Source organism: Chionomys nivalis, chromosome 14 (assembly GCF_950005125.1).
Source record: "Chionomys nivalis chromosome 14, mChiNiv1.1, whole genome shotgun sequence".
In the NCBI taxonomy this organism is placed as follows: Eukaryota; Metazoa; Chordata; class Mammalia; order Rodentia; family Cricetidae; genus Chionomys; species Chionomys nivalis.
In genome coordinates, this window is record NC_080099.1 from 20,811,173 (window position 1) to 20,830,461 (window position 19,289).

Consider the following 19,289-nt stretch of genomic DNA (forward strand, 5'->3'; position numbering starts at 1 on the left):
CCTTGGTTGACAGTGGCAGGCACCTGTGGCCCTCTCAAACCCATGCAAAGCCACCAGCATGGGAAGCAAGTCAGTCCTTACAGGAAGGACATTCAGCAATGGCGGAGCGAATTCTCAAACTTGCTCAGTCCGGGCCAGTTCGACCAGGTCCTATCTTCTTTGGGTCTGAAATTTCCCAAATGCTTCTCTGGGTACAGGCAGACACACAGAAGTACTTCCACCATTATCCCATCCCCAAAGCCAGTTTAATCTAGTTAAGGAGTCAAGAGGCATATGCATAAAAAATTAATCCTGACGATCTCTAAGAGCGGTGGCGTGACAATACAAGGTGTCAGAAGTGAGCGCACGATTAACTGAGAAGTGAATTAATTAGCTGGTGAAGTTGCCCGAAGAACTGAACGGAGGGAGACAAACATGTCAGAGGCGGTTGGAGAAGAGAAGCTAACCTCTCTGAGCTGGTTCCTTCACCTCCAAAGGCAGCATGTCAGACGGAGGAGCGCGAAGATCTCAGCGGTTGTTTCTAGAACTGCACAGTCCCTTTTCGTATCAGACTCAGGCTCACACTGAGGCCCACAGATGTGTGCCTGCCTGCTCCATCACCATCATGTCAGAGGGAAGCCCAAACCCATCTAGGGACAGAGGCCCACAGCCTGATCCTCTACTTGCTGTTTCTCTCTGTGAAGGCCCCCTCCCTGCTCCAAACAGCAGATCCAGAAACTGAGAAGGCAGGTCTGTAGTTCAGGGGCTGAGCATTTGGCCGGAAGCTGCAAGGTCCTTATTTTCAATGCAAGTCAGTCTCCCACTACCCCATGAATAAAAACTATCAGGTAACTACTAACTTAATAGCTATTAACTATCAAGCTATGTTAAAATAAGGCACTCTACCAATAATTTAAACTTGAAAGATACTTTTTAAAAATACTTTTTACATTTATCTGTTTGTTGGTCAGCTGGGTTTTTTTTGGGGGGGAGGGGGTGTCACGGCAAGCACATGGAGGTCAGAGGCCACTATTTACTCACGGGAGTAAGTTCTCTCTTCTTTCATATCAGGTTGTGGGTGTGGAACGCTAATCTTTAAGCTTGGCAGCAAGGAACTTTACCCAAAGTCATCTCCCTGGCCCTGTCAAAGATACTTTATTACACTAAAGCTGTATCAATGACAGCTCTTTTAATTTGTTAGCTATGTCCAATTGAAACATATGTACGCGCGCGCGCGCGCACACACACACAGACGCACGCGCATACACATCTACATATACACATAGATATACACACAGACATAACACACACACACACACACACACACACACAGAGTGAGTTTTACTCCTTGTGATCAGACCACCCAGACATATTCTTTAAAGCCAAGCTCTTAATCCCAATGTCGCAGACACTCTGGGCCGGGCTGGATACATGTGACAGGTGCCTCCTGCACAAGAGCAAAAATTAGAATAGCAAGACGCCCCAGCCCACAGGTGCCCGCCCACTTCCCACCGTCATCTTCTGTCCCAAATTGTGGCAATCAAAGAAAGTCTCCAGAAGCCACCGCATGTTGGGGAAGGGGACAGAACCGCCACTACTTGAGAAGCGCTTTAAGCAATTAATGCTAAGTAGATATCGCAGAGTCCAGTGTAAAGGAAGTGAGTATTTTAACACCGGCTGGGAAAATGGGTCAGTGAATAGAGCACTCACCGTGCACACTCAGGCCTGGAGTGTGGATCCACAGAACCGAAGAGAGGCTGGGTGACGCAACTAGCATGTCAGCCCTCCTCCTCCAAGAGGGGAGGTGGGGATAGGTCAGCTAGCCCGGAGCACACAGCAATGAACAAGGAGGAAGAGACAGCTGACACCTGAGGTTGCCCTCTGGCCTCCACGTGTATTGTCACACATAAATGTACGTGTATACACACACGTGTCCGCCCCCACAAAATCAAAATAATTCAAAAGCCCTTTCTGAGAACATACAAGCCAGTGTTTATCTATAAAACATTCCCTAAGAGGAGCAAAGATGCAACATCAATCTTTTGCCCTCAGTTGTAATAAATTATGATGCTTTCTTATTTTTGTTTGTTTTGAAACAATGTCCAATATAGGCATCAGACTTAAACTTGTTTTGTAGCCAAGAATGACCTTGAACTCCTAATATTCCTGCTTCTATCCCACAATAGGGGGACTCTAGGCATGTGTCACTATACCCAGCTGAATTGGTACTTAAAAAAAAAAAAGCATGTAACATACATTTTATAATTCCCTAGTATGAAAGAATTCAGTTAAAAATCATATTTAAATCCTAACCATCCCATGATTCTAGAATAAACATCAGAGTCCCAGTCAGCAGCCAATCCAGCCTGAGTGAGGCAGAACTTGACCTGAGAAAGAGACCAAAACGGCTCATGACTGACCCACCCACACCCTGCCTCAGAGGACCACACAGCCCAAGGATCATTTTGCCACCCACAATTAAGGCTGGCCCCATTCTCTAAACCACAATTACAGGTAGGGAAAAGGGAACGATGCCCTTGGACAGGATGCATAAAATAAAGGCCTTATGTAAATGTCCTCAGCTTTGACATCTGCCATTCTGCTATGCTAGAGAGAAAAGGTTGGAGAACAGTATTTCCACCAGGAACTGGTATGACCACACTCCTGAGACAAACCTGAGAGACTGCAGGTCGGGGTCTTCTACTTAAAACAAAACAAAAACAAACAACAACAACAAAAAAAAAACAACCCTACCTTTAAAGGAAATCTTTCAAAAATCACAAAGGGGAAGTCTTTTCTTGTTATTATAAAAGCTATTTTCCGCCTTATTTTAGGCATGGCTGTGAACACACAGCATCGCCAGTGCTGTCAGGAGGAAACACTGCTGTGTCTTCTCCCTCACTGGACAAGTTCAAAGGTCATCGAGACTGCTCTGCCTTTTGCTGAGACTCAGAGATGAGCAGGAGCAGACGGCAGCCAAGGTGTCTGAAGGAGACCTGGGCAGTCACCACATGCAAATGGGAGACACAATCACCCAACACCATCATTATCCACCCTGCCACCTCCCAGGCGCCTGGGGAACCTCAGGGCCCCCGAGCTACCTGAGAGTCCCCTGGCGGGCAGCTTGCAGTGACTGTCTTCTCTAGCACCTCATCTGCTCCCCCAAGAAAAGAGCATAGAAAACTGGACCTGTCCAGTTCCCCCAGGTGGGCATGTGGCGGGCAGGGAAGAAGTTCCCGGAGGGGGGCATGCAATTCCACTTGAGCAGCCCCAACCAGGCGGGAGCCATTTACACTGGAGATCATTAACCAGGTGCTCTGGCCTCTTGGCAAGAAGTGAGAGTTTGCGAGTTGAAAGAATGTTACCAAACACACAGTTTGAGTCACCACAGGAAAAGAACACATCAGTATCCAGGCAGGAGCAGAAACAAACGAGGTCACCCTGGGCTGGGGGAAGAGTGGACACTGCTTTCTTCTGGAGCTGCTGGGGTCTATTTGTTCTTCCCGCTCCCTTATGGAGGATAAGCATCACCACACCTGCAAAGCAGCCTCAGGGCAGGCATTACACAGGCACACACACACACACACACACACACACACACACACACGTAAGGCGTGCGAGGATCTCCTCACCAATTTCCACAACTCAATTGCAGATGTCCTTTTTGGTGGTTGCTTTGGCTCTGCAATCTCACGTTACCCACACAAAGAAGGGCGAGTCTCTATAGTTATCAAACCGTTCTGCTTGCCCCACATCTAAAGTCCTGGTACCCCATGATTTGCAAGGAAAACAAAAGTCACCATGAAGCAAGCTGGGCCAGGGGTCCAGTTCCATGGTTTGGAAGATCCCTGACAAATGTTTTGTTTTCTGACGTGTTTCGAGCTCTTCCCACAAGGCTAACTTCTTCCTTCTTCCTCACCCATGAAACCACACAGAACACACATGGTCATGCTGGCCTGTGTATGGTCTGTGTGTTCCTTACTGTTTATGGGTCTTTCAAATGCATCCTTGCCCTGGTCTTCCAATCAACACTACATTATTCCATTTTTCCTCAGATTACATATTCGCCATATAATACTTTTTGTGACTAAAGCTGTGTGTGTGTGTGTGTGTGTCTGTGAGAGAGAGAGAGAGAGAGAGAATATGAACCCCACACTGTTCCTGATATTACAAGTAAGCTCATGGAAAGACAGCTTAATCTAGGAAACTTTTTTTCTCTAAATGGCATTTACATAAGTCCTCTTTAACTCAGAAGAAGGAAAATATAAAATGTCCATTGCAGTTTCTCATAAAGGGTATAACAGTTTCTATTCTGGAGCCTGAGAAATAGGAGCAAAGGCAGTGAGAAAGGATGGCGTCACCACGCACCCCACTGCCCAGTTTGAGAGCTTCCTGACAGGACGCCTATATCCATATAAGAGCAAAACGATAAAAATCTGTGAACCCTCTTGAAAGCTAAAGCTAGGAGCTACATCATTCGTCTTCTAGCATTTCCTGTAAAGGTCTAAAACAAGTCATGGCCTAAGAAGTCAATCTCCAGGACCAAGAGGGTCACCTGTGCCATGGTAACCCAGAGGAACGCACTGGCTCTGCTTTAAACTGAAACCAACACATAATGAAAAGATCTGTCCTTACTTCAACCTGGAATGTTGTATCAAATTTCTGAACTCCATGTGATAGATCCTTTCCCCATGCCTATTTTTGACATTTCAGGAAAACAGCAATGACAAATGCAGTCATTTATCCATGGGGAGAGCACCGGAGAATCATCTACATAATCTCATTTTCAGTGCCATGCACTGGAGAGAAGCTTCAGGCAAAATGACAGAGGTTAAGCACACAAGGAACGATTTTTTTTTTTACGGTATACTTTTTGATACAAGTATCAAGTCATGCTAAAAATATCCAACGAGCACTTAAGAGAGAGCAAGAAGGAGTAAGTTCAAAGACTCCTCTAAATTCTAGCACAGGGAGGTTAAAGCTCACGGATCCACAACAGGAGAACATTCTGCACAGACCAAGAAGGAGACAGAGCCTTTGCCACACTTACCAGATTCTAGGCAGGAAAACCTCCGTCAAAGGGGAGAGGAAGAGCAAGGCTGGTCTAGATGCAGATGGTTGGTCTGTTTCCCCTAACAACAGCAAGAATGGAAGAGGAATCCTGATCTCTCCAGCTCCCCACAGGCAATCAACAGCCTGGAGCGGGCGGAGCAAGGTGCTGGGCGGGGGGAAGGCTCCGAAGCTACTGCCCAGGTAGGGCTGCACGTAGCTTTTTCTTTTTCAGCAGGCAGGGCTCCCTGAAGCTGGGCTGAGCTAGCTGTGCTGAAAGCTGTCTGGGCTGGAAGCTGCTGCTGATGCCTGCCTGTCTCCAACCAGGAGCGAATTCAAATGTGGGGAATACGGAAACAGCTCATCTCAGGAGCCGCCCAGCCAATGACTACAGGCGAAACTTGGTGGATTCCAGTGACAGAGAGAACAACTCAAGCCCTTTCTATAATGCTGCCCTGCAGTGCAACTTGAAAGTTGAGAGCCAAGTTTCAAGAAGTGGGCAGTCTGCCCCAGGAGACCTGGAACCTCAGAGTCTCTGAGCCATTTGGAATGCTTCTTTGACAATGAATGACTCAGTGGCTAAGGGTTCACGGCATTGTCAGGAAGAATACATAAGGGAACAAGGATACCCTTCCAGAGAGTTTCCTAATGTCCACACCATTAGGAAGAATACATAAGGGAACAAGAACACCTCTACAGACATTTTCATCATCCCCCTATAGGTGAAACAAGCCTCCATTCTTCTCAGTTAAAACTAGCTGCCTTCTGAGCTTAAGGGACACGGAGCACCTTTCTGAACCACTCTGATCCTTGGCAAAGGAAGCCCTGAGCCCTTTTTCCTTTGTGCGGTGAGAATCAGTGAGACACTGGCTCTCTTGAGAACAACAGTCTGCCATCAAGGCACTTCTGACCGCTCTATATTCCCCCACCCTTCAGCACTGTACTGATGTCTTCAATCAGCCCTGGCTACTTCCTTCCCCTTCCCTCAGTGCGGAGACTGCAGGTGCAAGGCGCTGGCTCCATCCCCAGCACTGCTAACTAAACAAATCCATAGCCCGGCACACATTTATTAACACAAGATGCTTCTCTTCTCACCTACAGGCCAGAGACACCACGTTTAAATTCAGTTTTGAATCCACTGGTCAAAGAGAGAGTGCCCATGACCCCTCAGACTCAACCCTGCCTGGATGCCAAGAAACAGTCCAGGGTGGGGCAGGGGGCTCTGCCCAAGGCTCAGTGTAAATTCCCACTTCAAAGCCAGGAACACGATCTGCTTTAAGGGACAAGAATGCAGAGAGGGGAGCTGACAGCGGAGCCAGAGGGCTGTTCCTTTAAGAGGCAGTTGATGGTACCACTCTTTAATGATGAGAATGAGGCCCTTAAGAGGATGCTTGGTCCCACCTGGGCCAAGAGACTGCCATCCCCATCTGCTGGTGGCCCTGGCACACTGCAATCATGCACCTCACTCCATCCTCTGTCTACACTGGAGAGGCAGTCATGGAATTCCTGCTTTGTCACAAATGCTCCCTGACAGCTAGTTTGGCAGCACAAGGACAACCTTTGTTCTTTCCCATCACATTGTATTTCCAATCATTCCCCCCCCCATATTTAAAAAAAAATTCTTTTTTTTTTATAACATCTAACATTTGGGAATGTGGTTATAAAACTAAAATTCTCAGGGCACACGGAGAAGAAAGAAGTGAGGGTCAGTGTGCCCCACACATAGAACAGAAAGAGCCAGTCATAACACCGCTGAAAGAAAAAAATGCACCCCTAAGGACACTGAAGAAGGCAGCTGAAGATTCTGAAAATACCACAGAAAGGAGCACCTTGGGACCGTGCCCCAACTCTGTGTGTGTGTGTGTGTGTGTAAGACAGTGATTCTCACCCTTCCCAGTGCTGCGATTCTTTAATATACTTGCTACTTCATAACTGTAATTTTGCTACTGTTGTGGAACGCATTGTAAATACCTGACAGACGACCCCATGGGGTTGCGACCCACAGGTTGAGAAGCACTGGTGTGAGAGGTTCGGGGGGGGGGGGTGTTCCTGTAAGTTGTTCTGTACAACTGCAGAACATTTAAAGCCATGTTCCTAACCGGTCTCCCAAGCATCTATTCATCTACCTGGGCTCGTCTACGATCAGCAAGCTATAAACTACGAATACCAATCTTAAGAGGGAGATTACCAGAAGTTAGGACTGCGGAGAAAGATGAGCTTAGAAAATTCATATTTAAGAGATGGCCCTGAGCTATGTCTCTTAAACAACACTGTGATTTATAAGAGAGTAACGGGGGAGGACACGATAAAGGAAGGATCCCGGGAGACTGGCAGCTGTGCAGGCGTGATGTGTACACGGAGCAGCCCGTGTCTGGAGTGTAACAGAAGAGGGAGGAGCTCAGCGAGGAAGACAGGAATGGTCACAGCATCACACAGTGTAAAAGGTCCTGTTTGTAGCCATATCACCCCAGTGTGTTGTTTGTCTATTACTGCAACAACAGCACTGGAAATCTCATTTATAATAAGCATAATTTGATACTAGAATAGTCGAGAGGTAAGTTTCAGTAGCTCTGACTACCAATGAGAGTATATGCGTCAAGTATCCCCAAGAAACAGCTCATTTGTAGGACGGCTTTGATCAGGAAGATCGGGTCAGTAGTGGTCTCCATCACTGCAGGAAAATGCTTCTCTGATGGGGGGTACCCTGTTAAGGGCAGGTATTAATATAATTAAATGTCACACTAGGTGCTCCCATAGGTCCCATGCCTTCACCAGCTGGCTGGGTTTACATTACCAGGCATGAACTCCCTCCTATTGAGTGAGCCTTAAATCAAATAGGCAGCTATTGGCTAGCACCAGGATATAAGTGCTACTATTGCACTTTGGGATATCGTGCCATTCTGGCTACCGTTGTGGCTCATCGGGGTCACAGCTGGGTAGGACTATGGGTTACTTTCTCCCCTGGCATCTTGCGTCTTGCACAGCACCTTCCAGTATGATGAACGCTGACCCTCAGAGAGGAGGCCATTGGGTCTGATCCAGTTCAATTCATCCAAATTAATATATTTATCTGTGTCTATGTATATGTTTGTGTAACAATAATAATTAGAGAAAATGAAGCCACGAGCTTAAGAGGAGGCATGAAGGACACAAGAGGAGCAGGAGAGAAGATGAGGCTGATGTAAATACAGGACACACACACACATAAAATTCTAAAAGGAAAAGATTTAAAAAAGGGTAAATGAAGAAGAAAAAATAAATACAGTTCAGCTGGATGAGGTGGTGCAGACCCATACTCTTAGTTAAGAGGATGAGGAATCAGTGTTGATAGCTTGAGGCAGGTGGGTTGAGAGTGTCAGGCTGGGCTACACAATAAGTTACCACTGAAAGAAAGAATAAAAACCCCGGACACCGGCCCCTCTCCTATGTCTCATAGCTTTGCTTTCGTCGGGGTCTCTACGTTTTCAAAAGCTTGCAACCCACCACAGGTTTACCTCCAAGGCTAGACCCTATCTCAAAAAACAAAACAAAACAAACACATTTTAATCCATAAAAAAGGGGGGGGGGAGCAGGAGAGGCAGGGGATCATTAGGGTTAGTTCTCAGAACTCCTATTTCCTAGCTTATCAGGTTGATGCTTCACGCTAGCCATTTGACAGGCTACCACTCACTCCAGTGGTGTTTGCTGGTTGGCCTTGACTCGTTTTCCTGTCTCCATGGTGCTGTTACTTTCTACCTAACCAAGCATAGGCACCATTGCTTTCTGTTCCATTAGCTGGTGGTGATGGAGTCCAGGAGGACTTGCCTCTCTCTCCTGGCGGAGTTTAGCAGCTCTACCCCCATTCATGCTGACTGACACTTTGTAAAGCAGCGCTGAAATAGAGATGAAGAGCATAGATGTGGGCCTTCACAAATTAACCAGCTCTTGCCGAGTTGCATTCAGCTTGGCCCATGAACATTGATCCTAGATATCCACGTGTCTTTGCTGTTGTCTTTTCAAGGAATTTTCTATGTACCGACTCGGAGGCATGTCCAATATTTTGACATCAGAACACAACATTGTCATCTATAGAGTAAAATACTCCAGATCCTCTACCGAATTCATTCTAGAGAACCATGCCTAGAGCCGTTCCCCACCCCAATCTTACGATGTTTTGGGTCAGTTTATGATTTTGTCTTAGACTGCATCCACAGTCACCCAGGGCACACAGCAGTATATCCTTTCTGTTGGCTTCATTTCTGGTTGTTTTGGTGAGTGTTGTCATGCTTTGGCGTAACGCTGCAGCCTGGGTCAACAGATTATTTGGGATCCTGAACAATGGGTTTCCGTATTCCTCCACGTTATGGTGACATCACTCTTTCAGTTCCAGGACTCAGGAGCCCAGGCTTGAAAAGCTAACTCAAATCAAACGCTATCCCGCTCAGCAACCACTGCCGGGCTCCTTCCATTTGTTTATGAGCCGCTCCCCTGCTGGGAATCTCCCAGATGAATCCTTGTCCGTGCTTGTTTCTCTCTGCCTGTTCTCAGGGGACTCTCTGAGGTCTCAACAACTGTCATGATCTATGCTATAACATCACTGAACATTCTGAACACATCCAGTTCGAGCTTTGTGATTGGGCCATCATGTACACATTTCACAAATAAAGTTTGAAGCTGCTACGCAAAACAGCACTAAAGTTGTTCTCGGTAATTCACTAATTATACTGGAGTCAGCTTTCAGACAGTCTAGTCCAGGGAACTTAGCCATGAAATCCAAATAAACACAGTTACTTAATTCTGAAATCGCAGCCACCGAGGCCAGAGCCCTGGAGCTCAGAGTTTGAACACAATTCTGAACACATTCATACGCAGCTCTCCCTCCATGCTCGGATTTGGTCTGGCTTGTGCTTGTGCACGTGTCTTGTACATGGTGTCATAGCCACCATAAGTTCCTATGTGTAGCTGCCCCACTATGCTCAAAAGCTAATGTTTTCTTGTAGTCATTCAGCACGTGTAATTCTTATACTCTTTCTGTCCCCTTTTCTGCAGTGACCCCTGAGTCTTTGAAGGTAGGTGTACAGTATATCTGTTCCCTTGGACTAAACAATGTCATTTTAATATCCTTATCCTATTCTATAGCTTTATCACAATTAGATACCCGTGGGTCTTGTGATGGCCTCCATAAGCCATGTTTTAAGTGCTTGTTCTCTACTGTATTGAGGGGCTGGAGTTTTAGGAAGTTGAGGTCCACATACACAAGCGGCTCACTAGAGATGGACCTTTGAAGCTCATATTCCAGCCCTCGTTCTGGCCAGCTCGCTTTCATGTCAGTATTTCGCTCTGTACCCTTTCCACTGTTTTCTAGTCGTGAACACTGGCTGAGTATCAGTTATGTCCACGCACAGGATGAAGGAGTGATGTGGATGGACTCCAGACTTACTCAGAAATTTTCAGGCTGGGAACCCAATTCTAAACATGAAATTTACATTTCATACAGACCTTGTACACACAGCCTGCAGAACATTTCATACAACTATCTTCAGTGGGCCTGTGTTTTGACTACTGCCTGTTACATGATTAGCTTGGTAACTTTATGCCTGTGGCATTATATCAGCACTCAGATTTGGCCCATGGAACATTTTGTATGTTTAAGATTAGGGAGGAATGCTCAAACTGAATCTCCTCATCGACCCCACAAAGCAACCATTCAAAAAAGATGTTTTACCCAAAAGAATAATTAGCTTAGTTTTATTGAAGTGAATTTGAGAGGATTCTATAAAATATTTCACCAAGTTAAGTTTAATTTAAGCTGTTATAATTTTATTCAATGAAAGAATAAAAGAGACTTGATCTTGTAGTAGTTGTTGTTGTTTACCCAATATGAAGGATATAAAGGATATAAAGGAGAGGGGGGAAATGGACACAAAGATGTATTAGTTCAGGTTACTATGGCTAGGATGAAACACAATGACCAAAAGCAACCTGGGGAGGAAAGGGTTTATTTGACTTACTCTTCTACATCCTCAGTCTATCACTGAAGGAACTCAAGCTGGGTGGGAGCCTAGAGACAGGTGGTGATGCAGCGGTCACAGAAGACTGCTGCTTTCTGGCTTGCTCCTCGTGGTCTGCTTAGCCTGCTTTGTATGGAACCCAGGACCACCAGCCCAGGATGGACTGGGCCCTTCAATCAGTAATTCCGAGAATGCTTTTCAGGCTTGCCTACAGCCCAATCTTATGGGTCCATTTCCCTAGCTGGGGCTCACTCTTTTCAGATGACACTAGGCTGTGTCAAACCGACCTAGGATTAGCCAGCAGAGGAGACACGTTCCTGGTGCTTCTGACGATGACTGAATCAGTACCGCCTTTCACTCTTGGGCTTATTGCTTCCTTTAAAGTCACAGGGCTGTGGTTAGTTACAACCTAGAGTTACATATAAAAGAAAGAGCCATGCTGCTGACCAAAGAAAGAACTCCAGCCTGACCAGGAAATAGGCAAGGCTCCATGTCAACACCCCAATCCTGTTTTATGGAGTTTGTTATTGAACTTAATAGTGTCAACTTGACAGCTCTTTACGCTACTAACCCTCAAATGCGTTCTCATCTCAGAAAGCCACTTGGAGATGCAAGAGTTCAAAGAGTCTAGTGAATTAGTTAAATGCATATGGGATAAATCAAGTCTTAAGTCAGACCAAAATATAATTTGGCTCACTTAACTATGGCACCATTCGGAAGAGATTTTCTACCCCTCTTGTATTGTTTCCACTTCTATGGTATAAAGGTTATTACCTGTGGTTTGGAGTTCGGTCAGAATGAGGGAAGAAAAGGCCCCAGTGCATTCCAGGGCTGTAGAGTTCAAGGTGTGAGCTAGCCAGACAGTGCTGAACTTTAAAGACAAAAGAGCCTGCTGTCTTTCAAACAGCAGGCTTAGAGCAGAGAGAGAAAGGCAGCAAAAAATCTGATGTGGGCTTTATGAAATCTAAAAATAGGCATCTGCTGCAGAGTGACTTCTTTGGGGAATGATTTTCAAGATTCCCAGGAGGTGTCAGCTGCTCACTGTATATCAGAGAAGGATAAAGGCTTCCTGGGTTGTCTGGGAGGACTGGAAACCCAGAGAGGGAGCCCTGGGAAGGTGAAAGAAGCAAGAAGCACCTTTTGTTCCCAGTCCTCCCGCTGGACAAAGGGCTCCGCGGGAGAAGGTCAAGGCTCAGCTCTGATTTGAGAGAGCAGCTTGAATAGGAGTCAGAAAGTTACCTCGCGCTTGTGCCCCAATGTAGCAGACTGATAGAAGTGCAAGGCGTGCAAGGGACTTTGGTAGAAAGACCTGCAATCGTCCACTTGCAAGACTAACAAATACAGATTGCTTGTGCAAAGGGACAGTCTCCTCTATAACACTGGAGAAATGTACATAATGGCCATTCTTCAAATGGTACTGGAGGCCCCTGATTGGTGCAGGCCTTACCCACCAACATTGTCTCATGGGAAAGATCAAGAGAGAGCAACAGTAATGACATGCTAAACTCATGCGAGTCTGGTATAGCCACGTCTGTAACTTTAGGTAGAGTCTTGGGGTAACTAGTGGCCTTTCTGAGTCTCAGTTTCCCCGGCTGCAGAGCTGAGCTCACAAGGCTCCTGGCCCTGACTACCTGAGTCTTACTCCAAGCTATTTAACTCAGTTTCTGGAATGAGACCCCAGGGAATATCTTTGATGCTCTTTGTGGGTTCTGCTATGGAGTCAGACTTGGACATCACTAATCCAATGTGCAACTCTAGTGTTCAAGTCCCACATACACACCCGGCCTTTTGTCTTGTGGTTGTCAGCCTATGTTACTGGATCTGATGGGGAGACCTTGGCTGAGTGCAAACCCAGCGGTGGGGATGGGCAGAGATGTTGATTTTGGAACACAGGATCAGCGACTTTTTAAACGAATATTTCTGCCTTTAATCTTTTCCTCCATCAGCCGAGGACCAGTCACTCTCATTCTTGTCTATCTCTCACCGGACACCTATGCCTGTGTCTCTGTCAGACAAACAGAATGAACAGGCTGGATCTGAGAGAGCAGGTACTTGCCATTTTGACAAACATTTCCACATTGCTAGTGGCTGGACCCACTGACGACATACCTACCCCGTAACAGCAATGCAACTAACTGGACCTTCATGCCCTGGTCTACAGAGAACATACTGAACGACTGTCTTCCACTTCCGATTGTAGAAAACAGTCTTCCACTAGAGCTGAACACTGTGACCGATAATCGCCTTCCATTTCCTCCGACTGCCTTTTCACTTTCTCTGAAGATCATCCCTTAGGGTGGTTATGGTTTACAGACCATAATATATTACCAAAATCAGTTCTTCTGTGGCAGTATGTTCTCCAGTGTGTCATGTGTCTTTGTTTTGTTTTCTGCCATGATTTCTTTTTCTCAGATGTTCCTCTGTTAGTCTAGCAGTCACGTCTTCTCTCGCTGCCTTGCTGTTGTTGAGATGAACAACTTAGACTTCTTTACAAACATAAGGCTGGGGGCAGGGAAGATGGCTCAGTGGGAAAAACTTCTTGCTGCACAAGCATGGAGCCCTAAGTTTGATCCCCAGCACACATGTTACAGAACCAGAGGTGGTGGTGCATATTTTGATCCTTTCATAGGAGGGCAAGGACTAGCAGATCCCTGGGACTTGCTGGCCAGAGAGCCTGGTTAAAAGAAAATCCTAGCCTTAGTGAAATACTATGCTTCCAATCCACGGTGACACCCCTGGGGAATAACACCCGAGGCTGACTCATCCTTCACAAGCAAGTGCACACATATGCATGTTCCCTGCACACACGGGAACACACACACTGCCCCTTCACACACACAATACCTTAAGGTTGGTAGATATGAGCTTTAGAGTTTGCACTGTGGAAAATGAATTGGCTCTTATGAAAACTGGTTCCAGCAGCTTCATGGGGCAAGTGAGCCTAATTCAAGACATCCTTGTTGTAGCCCTTGGTCACCTCTGTCTTGTCTCAGTGAAGGCCTTCCTCACGTTGGGAACATGTGTCCCTGGGCAGTCACACATTTGCACTGTCCTCCTACCAATAAAGAGACTGGCCAAACTGTACACCCATAGTGCTAACCACCATGTGAACATATAACCCAGTGTTCCCTCTCTGGGAGACAAGGAGGCCACGGCAAGAGAAGGGTCAGAGGGGCTTGCAAATCTTACCTTTTTGTACCCTAAGCTCAACACTTCATGAAAAAATTTCTTTTTCTAGACTGCTTCTTCTGGCCTGGCATGTATCTAACAGGCTCTGAGGTGAGTGGCAATGTCACCAGCGTGTCCTGGCTCCACTTCATATTCAGAAGCACCCAAGCAGGCTGCTGGTGGGAAGATGGCTGAATGGTCTTGGAACTATAAGATATTACTATTTCGGAGTGCAGTAATTTCTGATGGGACAGTGGCAGCAAGGCCCGAGATCCCACCAGGACCCCTCCTGAGTCCCCCAACAATATCTCTAACCAATCTCACCTCATTTGGGTAATTGTTTCTTTCGTAACTATTTTTTCCATAACTCCTTGACTCCAAAAGTTAAAATGAATAATATAGTCTATAAAGATAGAAGATCTATGCTAAATAACCAAAAATGATTCAAAACAGTGTATCTCTCTGAAAAATTTTAAGTTTTCCCTTTTGCAAAGCTATCGTGAATCAAATTAAAGCCAGAGTAAACCAAGTGTGCAAAAGTGATCTGAAAAGATGCCCACAGAGGTGTAGGAAAGAGTAAAATGTAGAAGCATCCATGGGAGTATAGGACAGGGCTCAAAAGGGAACGTCTAATCAGGCACGCACGATCCCCAAGAAAGCACCATCCCAAGTGCGAAGCTGAGCTCAGAACAGGAGATAGTGTTTCCACCCAGCCAGAAGCACATGAAGGATTATTAACTCCTAGCTAAAAACCAAGTGCTGTAGATACCAATTTAAACATCACCTCCAGGCAACCACTGGCACTCAGGCAACCTCTACTTGGAGCATCTAACCTATGCGGAGAAAGGTTCCCCTCGGCAACCCAGGTTGCCAGTAGGAGGTTAATCCAGGGGAAGAGATGAAGTTGGTACTGTCCAAGCAACCTCTACTTGGAGCATCTATCCTATGTGGAGACACTGGGCAACCCAGGTTGTCAGTAGATAGTCTAGGGCAGTTTCAAGGGCGTTCCCCTTGCAGTCAGCTAATGACTTCAGAGATGAAAACAGTGTACTGAGCAGGCATGGACCCTACCTAATGACCCTATCCACAGTGCACAGAGCATGCTATGGGTTCAAAAACGTCTTTTTTATTTCTAAGGCACAAATGACAAGGTTCCAACTGCAGCGATAGTGGTGGCCATGTAAGCCATTCCTTCCACCACAAGTACACTCTGTTGCTGGGTACCTGCGGTCTCAGTGTGACAACTGCCCTTCAATATGGAGACCACTGAAGAGTCACAAATGCTATGCAGCCACAGAAAATGTTTAAGACAGACAGATGTGTACAGTGACCTCGAAACAGCTCAGCAATGGACGGGAGTGAAAATCAGCAAGAGCATGGTAGCTCCCACCTATAATCCCAGGATTTGGGAGCCTGAGGTAGGAAGACTGCTGGGAGGAAGCTAAACTCCAGCATGGTTAGTTCTGGGCCAGCCTTAACTATGGAGCAAGACTGTGACTCAAACCAAAACCTCATCAAAACACACATTAAAAAATAAACAAAGTAGCATGATCCTCCATCCATTTCTACCAAATACACACGGAGAAAGATTCAGGAGGCCACATGTGTCATTGTCATGGTCCATTTTATTCTTCCTTAAATAACATTGGAGGCTGGTTCATTTACGAAGACAGAAATTTATTCCCCACAGTTTTGGAGGCTACCAGACCCAAGCCAGAGCAACAGTAGCCTGGGTTTGCACAGGGTTGCAACCTTCTGGGCAAAGAGCTCTGTCAACACAGGAGAGAAAGCTCCCTTCCAGGAAGCTTTTCATGAGGCCTCTCATCCCACTCCCTCAGGGAGCTCCCTGGTCTAATCACCTTTAACTGCCCGAGTCTCTGGATCCTGTAATGTTAGCAATATTTGGACTTCAGAGGGAAAACATCAAACTACAGATGCTCTAGGGCAGCCTCTGTGAGACTGAGGGAAGGGGCTAAGAAAGTCTCTTCTTTTCTGCCTCACGTATTTCTACTGAGATTTTCCCAGCATACACCACTTTTAATATTATCAACAATATTTAAGCTTAACATTAAAAAGATCGCCCATCTCACATCCACTGTTCTCTGTGTGGTGGAACATGGAAAATGACTTGGACACACAGTCTACTGCAATGTTGGAATTCTTTTTTGAAAAGGAAGCAACGGATGCCTTTTTTCCACGGGTTCTCCTAAAGGTATCTCTGATCCTTACTATGTCCACCCAAGTTCAGGCCTTCATTTATAACTGAATGAAGGACATCAACACTGCCAGCCACCTACTTGCTGTTTTCAAGACCAGGTTCTGCTAGTAAAGCCCCAGACATGAATACCCAGAGGATAAACCAAGGTGGTGGAGACAGGATGGAGATTGATGTCATAGACCACAGTGATAGATGGCCTCACAGTGCTCGGTAAAGACATATCATACCCTCCCTCTAGACCCTTGACTTCCGCTTGGCTGCCAGTCCGTTTCTCATGTCCTGGTATAGCTGTCGGGAAGCACCATGCCACTGGGGAAAACAGCATTTTCCAGCTTAATTGATAGCACCTTAGTATTTTCCTTTATTTATGCTCTTGCTCTGGAGGCTTGGCTTTCTCAAGGGCAAGAAAATGGACAGTCATAGTTTGTATTTATACAGTCTCAGCATCCTTGGGGGCTGTCCTGAAACCATTATCTTATTAGAATGAACTATCTTCTGATAAAAAAAAAAAACAGGAATATTAAAAACACATCCATTCCTAAGATCACTGAAAGGCGGTAAGACCTGTACCCCCCGCTCTGAAAACAAATGTGAGCATCTGCAAAAACTACTCTCCCACCACCCGAAATGGCACTTGGTTCTCAAGTGTCCCTCCCCATTTTCTGTCCCAGGCAAACATGGCTGGCCCTCCTCTCAGCTGTTCCATCAAGGTTTAAGGCTTTAAATGATGGCGAAGGAGGGGAAGGATATCAGTGTGAAACAAGTGGCTGTTTTAGGCACAGCTGCCTGATTTTGAGGCCTTGGCTGAAATAGAACCATTTAGGCAGAGTGCCCAAGACTTCCTCTGTTGCGGGAGCTCCTTCATTCCTCCACCGAGACTCACTGACTCTCTCCTCCCTTGTCCCCAGCAGGATTTCATCAAAACAGAAAAATAATATTCAAGCATTCCAGAGAAATAACCAACAAGACCTGCATGCAAGAATTAGGAATTTTAAGTTGCTGCTGCTGGCGCCCTCTGAGGTTCACTTTGAAAGTCAACACGGCACACCTGCTATCACTATGAAGCAAGCCACAGAGAGAGGAGATAAAAGGAAAAACCAGGCTTTCGGTCCTCCTCTATCTGTCTAAACACAGATTTCTCTGCAGTGCTGCAAACCCTGCAGAGCTCAGGGAGAGCCCTATGCGGAGGCTTTTCAATCCCAAGGCCACATCTGAACTATTCTGACTTGACCCACCCTGATCCCTGTAGGGGCAGAGACAACTATTTAGAGTAATATTGGTCTTATCTGTGTGGAGAATATCAGCCTGGAAATTCCTTGTCCAAGGAAGCCTGGACGACTATTTTAGCTCTGATCCATAAAATTTGAAACTGGTAGTACACAGCACCACACTGTGTCTACAAGACCACACCAGAAGAAAGCATTCATTCAGGGATTTCACTTCCTCCCACTAGCAGCCAACTATCTTGTTTAGTGGATACTCTAAATTATTTGGCAGATAAAGGGAGCAAATAATGTTAAATGCTATTATATTACCAACTTAAAAATTCCAGCTTGGCCGGGTGGTGGTGGTGGCGCACGCTTTTAATCCCAGCACTCGGGAGGCAGAGGCAGGCGGATCTCTGGGAGTTCGAGGCCAGCCTGGTCTACAAGAGCTAGTTCTGGGACAGGCACCAAAGCTACAGAGAAACCCTGTCTCGAAAAACAAAAAAAAAAAAAAACAAAAAAAAAACAAAAAAAAAAAAAAGAAAGAAAAGAAAAAAAAGATTCCAGCTATACAAAAAATAGATGTTGCTTAAAGCAAAAATAAACTCTTTCCTCTGGGTGTGACTGCTTGAAAATGAATGTGCCCAAAGTAACTAGACTGGAATGAATATTATTCTTTACAAGAGAGAGCCAAAGAATGAGTATGAGATTCACAGACCATTTCGATGGTCTAGAATGAAAAACGCACCTAGCAATCTGGCCACCAGAGGGAGCTGTAGGCCCCACAGCAGATAGGAGGCCTACCTTCACAGTGGGATACATCACAATTCCCACCTCTAAGAACTTGAGGGGAGCAGAATGGAGAATAAAACGGGGACTTTACTTCAAAAGAGTGCATCTGTGCTAATATTAAAGGCAAGGGGAAGCCAAAAATAATGCAATGTGCACGTACATAAAATTCTGAAATTTGAAATGCAATTTATGCCCTGGCAACACAGCTCGTATGTGGTGGTTCTGTTGAATTTGTCTATATTGGGTTTCATGGTCTACGTTGACGAGGATGTCTGACCAGGTCTCTTCTGCTACAGAGAATTTTATATTATTAAAATTTATAACCTACTTATTTTATAGAATGAAAGGATACTTAAAAAACACTTTACTAAAGAATAACAGAAGGAACAAGAAAGTTAATGAATTCAGACAGTGATACTATGGGCATGCAAGGATGGCATGCAGAGCACAGAACAGGGAAGGAACACAGTCCAGAGGAAGGAGCTAAGACAGACAGGCTACTTAAGGAGTTATAGTTTGCCAAACGCAGGCAGAGGATACATGGGGCTGTGACGTGAATCTGAGATGTCCCCAACAGACGTCAATGCTGATGTAATACCTGGCTCCCAGGTGGTGGTGCTGTTTGCGGAGGACGTAGAACCTTTAAGACGTGTGGCCTCGCTAGCAGAATTGGGTTGCTGCTGATAGAACCTGGAGGTATATCCTCTCTGGTCTGGCCCGAGTCCTCTGCTTCCTATCTGATGCTAAAATGAAGGAGCCCATGCTGTTCCCACCTACGGCTGTGGATGCTTTCCTACTGTCCTTGCCATGGGTCTTCTAAAACCGTGAGCCAAGATAAACCTGTCTTCTCTCAAGTCCTTCTGCTGGGCATTATGCCCCAGCAATGAG

At 45.9% G+C, this 19,289-nt stretch overlaps 1 protein-coding gene across 4 annotated transcripts in view; it reads right to left on the reverse strand.

Annotated features, from left to right (window-relative positions):
• Positions 1-19,289, reverse strand: part of Nedd4l (NEDD4 like E3 ubiquitin protein ligase) — a 320,367-nt gene that overhangs the window by 183,625 nt on the left and 117,453 nt on the right. The window contains exon 1 of one of the 4 annotated variants that reach the window (XM_057789217.1): positions 5,030-5,222. The exons of the other annotated variants lie outside the window; for them this stretch is intronic. The gene's annotated coding sequence lies outside the window, so the exon portion shown is untranslated. Of the gene's footprint in view, positions 1-5,029; positions 5,223-19,289 lie in introns of those variants that run through there. 4 annotated transcript variants of the gene reach the window in all.